Genomic DNA, 12,054 nt, shown 5'->3' on the forward strand with positions numbered 1-12,054 from the left:
AAATGTTTTACAAAGTTTAAAGTCTTTATCAAAGTAAATATTCCCAAATGCTACATAAGAGGCCTCCAGGAAGAATGAGTTAGGAATGATAAAATAAGGAATGTGAGATGGTAGGAGCCACAGCTCTCTTTCCTCTTCTGTCTTATGAAAATTAGCCTGTATTATGGTTCAGCTGCCTCTTACTCATGTACTTAATACATTTTTCTTCTCAGTAGAGACTAGAGATTTAAGACTCCTGGAGGCATTGGAGGGCTCAAACCTCCATTCATGGGCAAGATGGGGCATTCTAAAGGAAATCCAGGTTTGGCTTGAATGATGAGAGCCAGAATAAGTTTGGTGAAAGAAATCAGAACAGGGGTTGCCTCTGGAAGGGGGCTTTGACTGGGAAAGGCAGGGGAGACCTGTATTGGTGTGGTGGTGATGCCAGTGTATATGTTTGTCAAAATTCATTGACCTGTGCACTTGGTATCTGTATATTTCACTGTGTGCAAATTATACCTCTCTTTAAAAATATCAAATAAAAATTAAATCACTGAGTGGTCCAGGCACCTCCCGGCCTGGCATGAGACAGAGAAGCAGAGCCATTTATTGTTAAGGCACAGCTGCTGAGGCACCCTCTGTCTGGTATGGTCCCAGGGGAGAAGAGCCCTTCAGGACTAGGTCTTGTCTTGTCTTGTCTTTTCTTTTCTTTTCTTTTCTTTTCTTTTCTTTTCTTTCTTTTCGGACTAGGTATTTCTATATATGATTCAGACTCAGAAGTTTTCTTTCCTGGAATAATTGGTCAGGTGGGCCCCCCCAAACAGTCATTTAACAGTTAAGTTCTAGCTGAAGGTCAAAGGCAAGTGATTTTTAGCCATCTCTCACATCAGTAGAAACTGGACAATGTGAGGCATAAACACTAAAGGTGTGAAGCCGGAAACAAGAGGCCCAAGTGTTCGGCTCAGCTGCTCTAGTATCCAGCTGGAGTTCATTTTGACATGGGCAAGTCACTCATTTTCTGGACCTCACAATTTCTTTCTTCCCTAGGTGAAGGAACTGTATAGAAAATCTCTGGGGCATCTATCAGATCTAACATTCTGAGACTCTTATTTATTTTTCCTGCAGAGCTTTCCCTGGAGTGGTCCAGAAATTCCCACACAGAATTCAACGTCTTTTTCTATAGACCTGTTCATCTTCCTACATCACTTTTCGCAGTTTCTCAGCACACCATCATGCACGCATGCATTCATTCAGCACACACTAAGTTGAGCACATGGTAGGTTCCAGTGACTGCTCCAGGTGTTTGTGATGCAGCAGTGAGCACTCTGTCCTGAAGGACCTCATATATTCTAGTGTGGGGAGATAGATGGTAATGGAACTACATAATATGGTGTGAGAGCCATAGAGAAAGATGTAGCAGGGAAGGGCGATAGGGAATGCTGGTAAGATGATATAATTTTAATAGGGTGGCCACAAAAGGCCTCACTGAGGACACTCAAAGGTAGGTATCTGGAAATTGTCCCTAAATCACACCATTTGTCACCACCCTCCCCATGCCCAACCATCTGGTGAGCTTCCCAATTTCACCATGTAATATCTCTCAAACTTTTTTTCTTCCTCTAACTACCAACACCCAGGTTCAAGCACTCATCACCTCTTCTCTGGATTACTATAGCACTCTCCTAACTATCCCTTGCCTCCTGTCTTGTCTCCCCAAATCAATTTCTTCAAGGCCATGCCAGAGAGATTTATTTACCTGAAAGGCACATCTGATCCTGTCATTTTGCTCAAGACCCAACCATGGCTCCTTGCTCTCAACAGGTAAAGCCCTGATGCTCTAACGAGTCATTTAAGCCCCTTGTGGTCTGGCCCCTGGTTCCTTCTCCAGCCCTATCTCTCACCCTTCATGTCTCTGTCCCAGAGTAGAATTTATCCCTCCATACACAGCACTACACCCGAATGCTGGTATCTCCCTTTATCTGCCAGTGAAAGTCCTACTTTTATTTTAAAATTCATTTTAGTAATCTCTTCCTCCTGATGATTTCCAAATTCTGTATCCTCCCCAGATAGGTGGGGTGCCCCACATCTGTGGTCCCATGATACTATGTACACATCTTTATAAAATCACTTTGTCACATTGTTCTGATATGGCCTAGATGGCTCAGTTCCCCCTACTAGACTATGAACTTTCTGAGCATAAGATCATGTCTTACTCATTTTCATAATCTTGACTACAACCAGTCAATCAGTGACTTCATTTGTGTTCTGATCCTCCCATTCCCTGTAAGCCAACCATGATGATTTACAACTTGTGATTAAAAGACAGATATGGGAAATAGTCCCATTTCAAGGCTGAGTTCAACTCAAGTTAATTATCAGAGTCACAGATTTTTAGACTTGGGAAGGGCAATTCCTGGTGAATTCCATTCCAGGTGAATTCAAATACCCACCTGACACGTGAAGGACCTTTTACAACATTTCTATAAGTTGTGAGGTTATAGAATCCTTCAAGTATAGTGTAATGGTGATAGGAGTGTGGGGAACCCCTTAGCTGACTGGAGGCTTCCTCTTTTGTCCTCTCCTGTGGTTCAGGATGCTGTGCGTGGTAATACTGAAGCAGGAAGTTATTTGTATTAGAACACATATGTATTTACATACACATACACACACAGTGTACATTTAAATCTGTGAATGGCTTAAGATGATGAACGGTAGGCTATTACCTAAAATGTTAAACATAAGTTAGGGACTGAGCTAGTACCCAGAGAGAAAATTATTTGTAATTTGAAGTTAAAACCATCTGTCAAAGCAAGGGGCTCAGAGTAAAAAGCGAATGGATAGGTAGACTCCATAGATGGATGGCAAGGGACAAGAACCCAGCCAGGCAAGGGACTGCCAGCTGGCACTGGCAGTCTGGGCACCGTCTAGCTCTACAACCAGAAGAGGGGACTATAAGCCTTGAGTTAGCCATACTCTGCTACAGAAGCTTGGAGTAACACTTACAGAGTTTTGTGAGGAACACTGTACTTGTGCATATCCCAACCGGACTCAATGCACTCAGCTGCTTCAGCTTGCATTTTACCTATGAGTCAAGAGCTTCTCTGTCTCTGTCTTCTTTTTTGCTTGCTGGCCTTAATAAGAGAATAGAGGTATGTCTGTGGGTATGAGGAATAACAAACTCTTAAAGAATCAGAATTTTTTGAAATCTGTCTTTGTCCCTTGCTATTAAACTCTAAGTAGTTTGGGATAAACACTGTCTATTACAAAGGAAAGTATTGAAGTTAAAAAGCAGAAAACTTACTTGGTCCAGAGGTCATTCAGTCCATCTCAGCACAGCCCTTTTAGTAATTTTCCCCTTGGTTGAGTTGAAATCCATCTTTCTATGGCTTTCACCCATTAATCCTAGTCTTAACCCAGGGCCACAGAGAACAAATTCAGATGACCTGCCACATTACGGTCCTTGAGTCTTTCCAGACAGCTTGCTTGTGTGATCAGAAGTCATTGAACTCATGGGGGTTGCCTAGGTGGTGCAGTCTGTGTGTCTGACTCTTGGTTTTGGCTCAAGTCGTGATCTCAGGATCATGAGATTGAGCCGCATGTTGGGCTCCACACTCAGTGTGGAGTCTACTTGAGATTCTCTCTCCCTCTCCTTCTGCCTTTCCCACTCATGCTCTCTCTCTCTCTCAAATAAATAAATATTAAAAAAAGAAGTCACTGAATTTATAGATACTATATGCTTACCCTACACTGGCCCATGGTAGTGCCTCACAAATGGCAGCTGTTATTATTAGTTGTATTATTGGACTCCCTTTGAGCCATTCTTTTCTTCATAAGTCAAGCCCTTGTAGGTTCACTGATGTCACAGAATTAACCAAAAGAGAGGTTCCCCCTTAATTACATCAATAACTGTATGTGTGGATGTTAGACACCAGGGTGCTGGGCAACTGGAGATGTCCTTCCTTTACCCTCCACTATCAATTTTTTTGTTGTTGCTTTTAAGATTTTATTTATTTATTTGAGAGACAGTGAATGAGCAAGAGCTGGGGGAGGAGTAGAGGGTGAGGGAGAGGCAGACTCCCTCTGAGCAGAGAGCCCGATATGAGGCTTGATCTCGGGACTCTAATCATGACCTGAGCCAACCCCAGATGCTTAACCGACTGAGCTACCCAGGTGCCCTGGTACCAAATCATTCTTAAAGACTTGGTTCAAGGTATTTCCTCTTGGAATCTCTTTTCCCTCCTTCAAGGAGAACTGATCACCCCATTTCTTCACTTGACTTGAGACTGAATACTATCTGTACTTCTTTTAGACCTCTCCTCACCTCTACTTCCCCAATATCTAGAATGCCGAACTCCTCTTGGTATCTGTACTACCAAGCAGGATACATAGTGTGTCATAGGTATTTATTAATGGGATGATAACATTTTTGAGTATCAGCTTATACAATATTTATTTATGCTGTCTTATCTTTTTTAAAGATCTTATTTATTTATTCAGGAGAGACAGAGAGAGAGGGAGAGGCAGAGACACAGGCAGAGGGAGAAGCAGGATCCATGCAAGGAGCCTAATGTGGGACTTGATCCTGGGACTCAGGGATCACGCCCTGGGCCGAAGGCAAGTGCTAAACTGCTGAACCACCCAGGGATCCCCACTGTCTTATCTTTAATTAAATACCAAGACTCTTCCATTCATGTCACCTAGAAATTATTTCACCCACTGCTGTGTTTGGCCACCAGTCTCTTGTCTCTCTCTTTTCAGCAATGGTGAGGTGGATAGCTTTTCCTTGGGGAGGAGAAATCCATGTTTTGTTGCCTTTGCCAATAACAAAAATATTGGAGAGGTGGGTGGTAAAGCTGTTTACCACACTGACATCTTTCACATGAACCACATCAAAAGACCCAGGGTGTCTCTCCTTATTGGTGGTCACACCAATTCTTCCCAGGTTAGCACCTGCAGTCACATATGCAGGTTACTAGTGTCAAACTTGATGAAGTTAATAATCTTGCCAGTCTCCAAATCAATCTGAATGGTGTTGTTCACCTTGATGAGGGACACAGGGTAGTGGATGGTGTGAGAATCATGGGTCACCAGATGAGGGATTCCTTTTGTTCTCACAAAGATCTTTCTCAAATTGCACAACCTGTACTTGGCCGTCTTTGGTGTCATAGATTAGACAGAAATTCTCTACAGTCTTGTCAGTGCTGACAACTCTGTAAACCAGTAGGGTAGGTTATATCAGTTTGGACCTTGCCATCAATCTTAATGAACCGCTGTCTGCAGATCTCCATTTCATCTTCTGTTAGGGCAGACTTAAATCTGTTCCTTAGGAAAATGATGAGAGGGAGACATTCTCTCAGCTTGTGAGGACTGGCAGATGGGCAAGGAGCAAACACAGTGGTCAGTTTATCCAGCGCCCAGTGCTATGCAGCTACTACTCACTACAGATGCTTCCTGGGACCAAAGCCAAAGCTTCCTGGGATTTCTGGGTGGTTCAGTGGTTTAGCACCCACCTTCGGCCCAGGGCATGATCCTGGAGACCCGGGATCGAGTCCCACATCGGGCTCCCTGCATGGAGCCTGCCTTTCCCCCTGCCTGTGTCTCTGCCTCTCTCTCTCTCTCTCTCTGTGTCTCTCATGAATAAATAAATAAAATCTTTTTTAAAAAGCCATGACTGTACTAACCATGAAAAGAAGACTGCTGGCTGGGGGGGCTGGCTGGCTCAGTTGAGGGAGTGTGTGACTCTTGATCTCAGGATTGTGAGTTTGAGCCCCATATCAGATGTAAGAGATTACTTAAAAATAAAATCTTAAAAAAGAAAAGAAGACAGCCTTCTTCCAATGTGCTGATAAAATAGCTAGGTTATACAACTTTAAAAAATCTTTTATTTATTTCAAAGAGAGAGAGAGAGAGCACAAACCTGAGCGAGGGCAGGGACAGAAGGAGAAGCAGACTCCCCACAGAGCAGAGAGTCTGACACAGGGCTCCATCCCAGGACCCTAGGACCATGACTTGAGCGGAAGGCAGATGCCTAACTGAATGAACCACCCAGGCGCCCTGATTATACAATTTTTATAGATGGATGGACGTTTAAATTTTTTTCTATGCTTCATCCTTCATCCCAGTGGTTCTCAACCTTGACTTTGGATTGGAAAGTATTGCAAGTTTTATTTATTTTTTATTTTTTAAAAATATTTAATTTATTTATTCATGAGAGACACAGAGAGGGAGGCAGAGATGTAGGCAGAGGGAGAAGCAGGCTCCATGCAGGGAGCCTGATGTGGGGCTTGACCCCAGGACTCCAGGATCATGACCTGAGCCGAAGGCAGACGCTCAACCACTGAGCCAACCAGGCACCCCCACATCTCTACTTTTAAGGAGCAGGGCTCAGATGGGTGATTCCTCAGTTTCCAGTGACACTGCTTGCGTCACTCAGAGGTAATCAGCTGGAGGTCAGGCTGCTCTGGAGAGCCTAAGACAGCTTCCCTCACGTGTTTGGCTCCTGCAGGATGGTTGGAAGGTCAGCATCATCTTGGTCTGTCAACCAGGGCACTTACAGGTGACCTCTCCAGTGATGGTCTCGAGGTATTAGGACTAGGAGAACCTTCTTTTTCTTCTCCTCCTTTTTCTTCTTCTTTTCTTTTTTAATATATGGTCTAGTTTGCCATTTTTCTCTTGTGGTAAAATATACATAACACACAATTTATCACTTCAGTCATTTTAAAGTTGCAGTTCAGTGGCATGAAGTCAGTTCTCAATGTCGATGATGATCTATCTACTTCCAAAAGGTTTTCATTGCCCCAAGCAGAAACCCTGTACCCATTAAGTAATAACTTCCCATTTCCCTCCTTCTCAGCCTGTGGTAACCTCTAATCTACTTCCTGTCTCTATGAATCTGACTATTCTAGATATAGCATATTCGTGTCTGGCTTAGTTCATTTAGCAAAATGTCCTCAAGGTTCCTCTATGTTTTAACATGTATCAGAATCTCATTCCTTTTTAGGGCTGATTACTATTCCATAGGATACACACCACATTTTGCTTATGTGTTCATCTGTTGACAAACACGTGGGTTGTTTCTACCTCTTGGCTATTGGGAATAATGCTGCTGCGAATAAGAGGATACAAGTGTCTTTTCCAGTCCCTGCTTTCAGTTCCTTTGGGTATATGCCATGGAGTCGAATTACTGGATGGTCTGGTCGTTCTTTATTTAGCCTTTTGAGGAGTCACCAAACTGTTTTCTTTAGCAACTGCACCAATTTTACACTCCTATCAGCCCTGCATGACTGTTCCAATTTCTATACATCTTCACCAACATGTTTTGTTTTTCTGTTTTTTAAAAATAATAATCATCCGGGATCCCTGGGTGGCGCAGCGGTTTGGCGCCTGCCTTTGGCCCAGGGCGCGATCCTGGAGACCCGGGATCGAATCCCACATCGGGCTCCCAGTGCATGGAGCCTGCTTCTCCCTCTGCCTGTGTCTCTGCCTCTCTCTCTCTCTCTGTGACTATCATAAATAAATAAAAAAATAATAATAATAATAATCATCCTAATGGGTGTGAAATGGTCTCTTATTATGGCTTTTTCTTTAGAAGATTTATTTATTTATTCATGAGAGACAGAGTGAGGCAGAGACATAGGCAGAGGGAGAAGCAGACTCCTTGCGGGAGCCCGATGTGGGACTCGATCCAGGGACCCCGGGATCATGCCCTAGGCTGAAGGCAGACACTCAATCTCTGAGCCACCCAAGTGCTCCTTATTATGGTTTTGATACGTACTTTTCTAATGACTGGTGATATTGAGCATCTTTTGATACTTATTGGACATTTGTATGTTTTACGTGGAGAAATGTTTATTCAAGTCCTTTGCTATTTTTATTTTTATTTTTTTTTTTTTTTTATTTTTTTTTTTTTTTTCCTTTGCTATTTTTAAATTAGGGTTATTTTGTTGTTGTTCAGTTGTATATTTAGACTTCTTACCTAACAGCTCATGGTGTTCAGAGAAAGAATTCCAAGAGATCCAGGCAGAAGCTGAAAGGCTCCTTCTACTTAGCTTCATAAGTCCCATGACCTCACTTCTGTTGCATTTTATAGGTCATGCAGGTTACTGAGGTTAGCCCAGACTCTGGAAGGGGTAGCAAAAAATTTGTGGCCATCTTTAATCTACCAGAGTATGATATTAAAATTAACTAAAACATGGGGCTCCTCGATGGCTCAGTTGGTTGGGCATCTGACTTGATTTCTGCTCAGGTCCTGATTTCAGGTTTGTGAGATGGAGCCCAGTAGGGCTCTGTGCTCAGCAGGGAGTCAGCTAGAGACTGTCTCTCTCCTTTCCCTCTGCCCACCAACCCCTGCTTGCATGAGTGCTCACCCCCAAAATAAATAAATAAATCTTAAAAAAAATAAGAAAAATGAAATTAACTAAAACAACCCAATTGTTTAAATAACAGTAATAATAATAATGGCTGATGTTGGATTCAACAGCTTTTCTCCTGAGGTCTTTTTTTTTTTTTTTTAAAGATTTTATTTATTTATTCAAGAGAGACACACAGAGAGAGGCAGAGACACAGACATAGGGAGAAGCAGGCTCCCTGTAGGGAGCCAGATGTGGGACTCGATCTTGGGACCTTGGGATTACGACCTGAGCCAAAGGCAAATTCTCAATCACTGAGCCACCCAGATACCCCTTCTCCTGAGGTCTTGAAGGTCTTTCCCCCATAAAAGCCTTCACCATGCCAGAGCACCTGGATGGCCCAGTCAGATTAGTGTCCCACTCTTGGTCTCAGCTCAGGTCTGGATCTCAGGGTCATGAGTTTAAGCCCATGAGTACCCAATGTTGGGCTCCACGCTGGGCATGGAGTTTACTTAAAGTTAAAAAAAAAAAGAAAAAAGAAAAAAAGCTTTTACTATGTTATCATCCTATATTTTAGAGATCTTTATGACATAGAGATGAGCACAGTTACTTTTCTTTTAAAATCTATTTAGCTTATCTGCTTTATAATGACAGGGTGAGGCAGGAAGTCTGGGTTTCACGGTCAGCTCTGCCACTAACTGGCTGACTGTCCTCTCTTGGAGGATGAGCTATGGTCCTCTAACTTCTCTTCTAGCTTGAACACAGTATTGTTTTAGGAAGGAAGATGAATTGACCATGAATTGGGATGTAGAAAATGTCTAAGTACAGAACAATTTGTTGCCTAGAAATATTCCCATGTGTCATTTATTCACTGGGACAGAGAAATGACTTCAGCTTAATGGCAATTATTATAATAAGATTAAAAATAGCATCAGTAAACACACTCACAGTCACGATGGGAACGGAGGCAAGGCTGAAGCAATGTCTGGGAACATTGTGGTAGAGGGTGAGAAGATAAGAAATGGAGCAGTTTCCAGATCAGCCAGGTGCAAGGGAACAAGGAATGCATTTTTTTGGGGGGGGGGGGGTTCAGTATCTTAGTCTAAGAGTGGTATATAGGAACAAGATCTGCAAACGGTGGATAATTCATACAACAAAACATGCACCAAAAGGGTGGTGGTAGGATAAGGAGAGAGGGCACTGAACATTTGTAGTGTGAGTCTTTCATATGCCAAGCAAAGGACTAGCTGTTTTCATACTGAGCTTATTTGACTTTCATGGGCAACCATAAGAGTAAGCATTATTTTCCCTTGTCTCTTGTTTTGGAAATGAGGAAAGTGATATGCAACATTCTGCACGTGGTCCCACAGCTAGAGGCCTGGGAGATACCAAAGCTCGTTTTTCCTACAACAAAAAAACTACCTTTCCTTTGGAAAGGACTCTTATTAGACATTATTCCTCTCAACCTTAAAACATAATCACTGTCGGTTTTAGTGATCTGAGAAGGTCCTCTTTGCAAATGAAGAGAATATATCCTTTCAAGCCTGGTTTGGAGGATCACCCACCAGCTGTTTCTACTTGCAAAATTTTCCATCTCGATCTGATTATTTTCAGATAGAGAAAAATGACCCTTAATGGAAGAGATAATGTTAGTGATTTAAGTAAATTAATTCTTTAAAAAGTATGTGAGTTACAAATGTATCTTAAGGACGTCTGCACTGAGTCTTGAGCAGATGAAAGTTTCCTGTTTCTTCCCTATCTGGCCAGGACCCCTGCTTTGTTTTATTTTTATTTTTATTTTTATTTTTATTTTTATTTTTATTTTTTTTATTTCCCCCCCCTACTTTGTATTACAGCAGAATTGCAGGCCCAAGAGCTAAGAAGCTAAGAGCTTCTCTTAGCTCTCCCCTTGGGCAGCTTTTGTTTCTACCCTTTCCACAGCAGAAGCAATGGGTCTTTGCCTGGATCCCAAATGGGAGGCTTTGGTACACTTCTCCTGCCCCTGAGCTGCTCAAAGCTTTTGCTTTCGTTGAGAGATGGTTTTGGGGAAATGGGCTGTGTTTCATACCTCTCCCCCAGTAGCAACTAATCGTTACCTGCGTGCCCGAGCCCCCAAAGGGGACTCACTCTCATCCTTTGCTCTTCCTCTAATGTTTCTTGTGATCATCTGGTGGAGAACAATTCAGGAATAAGTGCAATGTTCCTTGTAGAAGTCTCTGATTACCATTTTTTCCTAAACCGATACAATAGCCTACATTCAGCCTTTAAGAATTTGTTAAACATTTAGCTGTTTTGGGGGTGTCTGGGTGGCTCAAGTCAATTAAGCGTCTGCCTTCAGCTCAGTTCATGATCCCAGGGTCCTGAGATCAAGGCCCATATTGGACTCTACTTGGCGGGAGCCTGCTTCTTCCTCTCCCTCTGCCTGCTGCTCTCCCTGCTTTTGTGCTCTCTGTCAAAAAAAAAAAAAAAAAAAAAAGTTTAGCTGTTTTCTTCTTACCTATGTTAATGGTAAGAAGAAATGCTTGCATGCTGTGACAAAAGTAACAATTCATGTGTTCCCTTTATTCTTGGAGGGGCTTGTCACTCTTTGGAATTTTTATCATTTAGTTGCCTTGTGTACTCACATCTCTAATGGATTCAAGAAAAATTATGATTTTGTAGATTATCTGGCTTGTTCTTAGGATGGGAACAATGTTCTCTTAAAGCTTTCTAGATCCTAAGCAGGAGTGGTTATAGGCATACCTCAGAGATATTGTGGATTCAGTTCCAGACCACTGCCATAGAGGGAACAGTGCAATAGAGTCAAATGAATTTTTTGGTTTCCCAGTGTATATAAAAGTTATCTTTACACTATAATGTAGTCTATTAAGTATGTAATAGCATATGTCTAAAAAATAATATACATACCTTAATACAAATTTTAATTTATTTATTTAATTATGATAGTCACACACAGAGAGAGAGAGAGAGAGAGAGGCAGAAACATAGGCAGAGGGAGAAGCAGGCTCCATGCACCGGGAGCCCGACGTGGGATTCGATCCCAAGGTCTCCAGGATCGCGCCGCGGGCCAAAGGCAGGCGCTAAACCGCTGCGCCACCCAGGGATCCCTAATACAAATTTTTAAAAAGATTTTATTTATTTATTTATTTGAGAGAGAGAGAGAGAGAGCACCTCACTCATGAGAAGGGGGGGTGTGGAGGCACAGAGGGGGAAGGAGGGTGAGGGAGAAGAAGACTCCCCGCTGAGTGTGGGGCCTTACTTAGGGCTCCATCTCACGGCCCTGAGATCATGACCTGAGCTGAAGTGAAGAGTCAGATCCTTTTTTTTTTTTTTTTAATTTTTATTTATTTAAGAGTCACACAGAGAGAGAGAGAGAGGCAGAGACACAGGCAGAGGGAGAGGCAGGCTCCATGCACCGGGAGCCCCACGTGGGATTCGATCCCCGGTCTCCAGGATCACGCCCCGGGGCAAAGGAGGCGCTAAACCGCTGCGCCACCCAGGGATCCCAAGAGTCAGATCCTTAATGGACTGAGCTACCCAGGTGCTCTGACAGTATTTTTAGCAATGAGATATTTTTGATTGGGACACCACGCCATCTCCCCCACCCCTACCTGCCACGCGTGTGCGCTCTCTCCCCCTCTCTCTCTCTCTAAAAAAAAAGCACCCCCCCCCAAAAAAAAAAAACCTTAAAAAATACTGTCATCTGAACTCTCAGTGACTTGTAATC

General features: G+C 42.8%; 1 pseudogene; it reads right to left on the reverse strand.

Annotated features, from left to right (window-relative positions):
- Positions 1-4,688: 4,688 nt before the first annotated feature.
- Positions 4,689-6,507, reverse strand: LOC140624551 (small ribosomal subunit protein eS4-like; annotated as a pseudogene).
- Between the last annotated feature and the right edge of the window lie 5,547 nt (positions 6,508-12,054).

This window comes from Canis lupus, chromosome 34, assembly GCF_048164855.1.
Source record: "Canis lupus baileyi chromosome 34, mCanLup2.hap1, whole genome shotgun sequence".
NCBI classification, from domain to species: domain Eukaryota; kingdom Metazoa; phylum Chordata; class Mammalia; order Carnivora; family Canidae; genus Canis; species Canis lupus.